Raw genomic sequence first — 4705 nt, forward strand, 5'->3', positions numbered from 1 at the left:
AGGGTTTTCAAGACAAGAGACAAGGCAAGAAAGGTGGTTTGCCATTGCCTGCCTCTGTGTGGCAACCCTGGACTTACTTGGTGGTCTCCCGTCCAAGTAGTAACCAGCTTAGCTTCCAAGATCTGATGAGACCAGGCTAACCTGGGCAGTCCAGGTCAGGGAATCTTACAATAGAGATATTTTATCCTTTTTCATTTTAATTATAACCCTCCCTCCAACTTGGAAGTTCAAAACAACTTGCAAAAGAAAACACACAGTGAATCACGTAACACAAGACATTTCAATTTTAGAGGTTTCATTGGCATTATTTCAACCTACCATAGGAAAACAAGTACTATTTGAAGGGGGGGGGAGCCGAAAATAAATAAATAAAAGGCTTATTTGCACTGGAGAAAATACACAATAAGGACTCATCTACACAGGCAAATTATTTTATAACTGAACCGATTAGTGATTGAATTACCTCCCTATTTACCACTGATAAGGGGGTGGCACTTAACAGTGTTTTCCTTTCATTTGTCTAGCGTCACAGGAAGGCTAAATAATGGAACTTGTAACTCCGCCTGACAGACAGAAGCCATTTAGTGTCAGGATATGATACTCAGACATTTATTTATCGTATGATAAGATGCGGGGGAAGGAGGCTGAGTGAATGGTTGGCTTACAGCCATTTTGTGAGAGACTGCGTTCTGACTGTCACTTGTGGAGCTTGCTAAGAATACTCAAAATCTCAGCTCAGAGGTGTGCCTACAACAGAGGTCAGGGATGTGATATAACTGCAGCAGTCATAGTTCACCTTCACTTCATTCTGATGACAGCACCTTTGGCCGGGAAAACGTCCCACCTCAGAGAGGAAATTGTGAGATTTTTCTGACAGGAGGTAACAGTAATGGTGTATCAACAGTAATATCGTCACTGTCAGTAACAGTTGCGCGCAGAAGACCTGAGGAAAAAGTTCACCCTTTATTCTTCAAATTCTGCTGCCTTCCAAAAACCAATTTGAGGCCTTGGATGTCAGTCTCCATACAGGTGACTGGCAGCTTGAAGAGTAGGCTGTAAGGAAAAGAAGAGCTGGCCACTTGTTCCTGTCACTCATTGCTCTAATTATGAAATCATGGAGTTGTCGTTCAGAAGAGACCTAAACACAATTGAACGCAAGCATTCGGTGGGGCCTCTTCACACAACACTGTTGCTAGGGGGAGACAGGAAACCGGGATCCTCTTCAAAATGTCCTTTGTTAATGCAACAAAAGCATGCTCACAAAAACAACAGCGTACAAGAACACTCAGCAGGGCACAGGGATTGGACAGAATTGGGCCATGGTGTAAACATGGGATGCACCCACACATTGTGGGAAGTTGACTTATTGTTACACTAGAACAATCATTACACACTGGAATTTCCTGTGTGGGCATGCCAGTCCAGTTGCAAATGATTTCTGTACCGGAACCACATCCAACTCTATGTGGATACAGCCTTGACAAATTGTGCTCATGTCCAAGAAGGTCCCTTTTCTTGAAAGTACTTAGGGGAGGAGCTGTGGCTCCATGGCAGAGCTTCTGCTCAGCATACAGAAAGTGCCAGGTTCAATCCCCAGCATCTCCAGTTTAAAGGACCAAGTAGTATATGATGTGAAAGACCTCTGCCTGAGACCCCAGACAGCCTCTGTCAGTCTCAGTAAACAATACTGACCTAGACAAAATGATGGGCACATTCAGTACAAGGTAGCTTCATGCATACCCGCATGGCCACCTTCCCACAATTTTAAAGCTGCACTAAGCCTTGACATTTTATCTGAATCTAAGCCCCCCCCACCCCAATGGATGCTGGTAAGGAACAACAGCTTGGATCCAGACCAGCATTTCTGCAGGTGCAAGGATTTTTGACCAAGCAGCATGACTTTCTCATGTCTCTCCTCCTGCAGCAACCCCAGATGCAAGAGCAGTTTGGATCTGCAAGTGAAATATGGGGGGGAGGGGGCTATAAAAACCATAAAACCCACCAGCAATAAACAAGTACACAGCACAAACTCTCTGGCACTTCAGGAAAGGAAATAGGGCCGATTTCCTATTCTTCTTAGTGAGCTTATCTGTTCTTTGCAGGGACTTCTCGGTTCCCCTGCTTGGGTTCTACCTGTGGATTTGAAAAGAAAGCAAATACTATAAAAATACCATAGGCCTCCCAAGTGCTCTTTCCCCCAAAGGGAATCAACTTAAATTAGTGCTGCCTGGAAATTCTCAGTGCTCAGCAAAGTAGAGTGCACATGGCAGGATGCTGCATTAATATACTCTGTGACAGCCAGAGTCAGGTGCATTGGTAAAATCATCCAAAATTCTGTTTTACGTCTTTCGGAATGTTTAATCTCACAGTGGATCTGGTTGCTCTAGGTTACCTGCTCTGCCATGAAAACTTGCTGGGTGAATTTGCGGCAAATGCACACTCTCAGTCTCTAACCCACCACACCAGGTTGGATCAGACGGAGGAGGGGAAAACATTATATGCCACTTTTGGTCCCCATGGGGCAGAAAGGTGGGGTATAAATGAATTAAATAAATCTCACAGTGGAGCTAGTTGTTATAGATTACTTCTCACTCAATCACATTCAGGCACATTTATTATCTGGACAGGCAATTAGACTTAATTGTTCCCAAAGGCAAAACAGAAACAAAACTGAAGCAGTGATTTATCAGGGGCAGGTCCAGAGAACCTGGACTGTCACTGGGGCTGCATCCACACAGTTGGCTATTCTGCTACTGTTGTGTGCTATAGCAATCATGCGCGACTGGACTGCCATATTTACACAGGAAAACCCATTAGATTGTTATAGCACAATATCCAACAATGTGTGGATGCAGGAAAAACCAATTGTGGATGTTTGCTAATAGCAGAATGATAATGCAATATCCCAGCACAACAAACAGAACTCCAGTGGCAGTTCAGAGTCTAATAACAAAATTTATTCCAACAAGGAAGGGGAGGGGATATGGCTCAGTGGTAGAACATCTGCTTGGCATGCAGAAGGTTCCAGGTTCAATCCCTGGCATCTCCAGTTAAAAGCACCAGGCAGTGAGTGATGTGAATGACCCCTGCCTGAGACCATGGGAAGCCACTGCCAGTCTGAGTAGACAATACTGACCTTGACAGACCGAAGGTCTGATTCAGTATAAGGCAGCTTCATATGTGTTCATAAGCTTTTGTGATGAAGCTTTTCACTTCATCAGATGCATACTGGGCGAGCTCAGTGAGTTGCACGGGCTGGGTCAATGGAGGCCTGGCCCCAGAAGGACTAGTACTTCTCTAGTTGAGGAGGAGGGAGGAAGGGTGTGTGGTAGCACCACACACCCTAGGCTCCCTCCCCCAGTGGAATGAAGGATAGAATGGCTGGTGTGGTGGCAGCCCCAGGCAGTGAGGTTTAGCGCTGTCCCCACTGTCCTACCATTGCCTACGGCCCTGTGCATACGGTGTACATCCATAGCAAAACATCCAACCACAAGAAGCAAAACAACATCCAACCACAACAAACGGTTCTGCAGTGGAAGTCTGGAGACTAGTAGCATTTATTCCAACAAGCTTTTGAGTCAGAGCTCCTTTCATCTGACGCATTAAGTGTATGCCTGTAGTGGTTACAGGCATTCATGCCATGCATGTGATGAACTGAGCTGTTATTTAATATATTGTGTTTGTTTTTAGGGTGCATTTATGGACATCTACACTACATGCATCTGAAGAAGTGAGAGACAGCTCCAGAAAAGCCGACACTGGAATAAATTCTATTGGTTTTTAAGGATCCACTGGAATTCTTGTTTATTCTGCTACTACAGACTACCCCCTCTGGAATTAGGTGAGCTTAGCATTCAGGCGTTTAGCCATGTTGGTCTGAAGCAACAGAACAAAGTTTGAGTCCACGGGCACCTTTAAAACCAATAAAGTTCTAGTCAAGGTATAAGCTTTCATGTGCAGGCACCCTTCATCAGATGCACACGAACGTTTATACCCCCAAATTAATCTTTGTTGGTCTTAAGGATTAGTATTTGGATGGTGCTGAGGGAGGCAATGGCAAACCACCTGTACTTTGAAAACGCTGTGGGGTCGCCATAAAGAAGCTGTGACTTGAGGGCACTCCCCCCCCCCTCTCGAATTGGACCAAAAATAAGCCTGCCTAGAAGGGTCAGAGCATTCGCCCTGGGAACTAACTCGCCATGCGGGGTTTTTTGTACAAAGCAAAGGTGGCTGCTTGCAAAGGGTACGGGGCCGAAGGGGTGTGTGTGTGTGTGAGTACGAACCATGCAACTTGCTTACTCCAGTCCCAAGCGGCGGAAGAGAGCGTCGGAGAGCGAGCCAGAGAGAGGAGGGAGGAAAAAGAAACCGGGGGTTGCCCGGCCGGGAAACGAAACCGGGCGGCCCTCCCTTTCTTTCTAGGCTTTCCTCCTTCCTCCTCTGCGGCACCCAAAAAAAGCGGCCCAGGCAAGTTTCTTGGAACTTTGCCTCCAGCTGACGCAAACAATCGTCGCGGCGGGGCCCCGTCCTCTCCGCGCAGCCAATGGGGAGCGGGGGGAGCCCCGGGCGCCGCCAATCGCCGGGCGCTGGACAGTTCCCCGGTCCTGACCGACCTTCACCGGGGCCGGCGCGGGGAGGAGGAGATAAAACCTCCCGGAGGAGGCAGCCGCGGTTTGGTGGCGCTTGCTCGGCGGCGGCGGCGGTGGCG

Source organism: Gekko japonicus, unplaced genomic scaffold (assembly GCF_001447785.1).
Source record: "Gekko japonicus isolate JY-2015 unplaced genomic scaffold, Gekko_japonicus_V1.1 scaffold93, whole genome shotgun sequence".
Classification (NCBI taxonomy): domain Eukaryota; kingdom Metazoa; phylum Chordata; class Lepidosauria; order Squamata; family Gekkonidae; genus Gekko; species Gekko japonicus.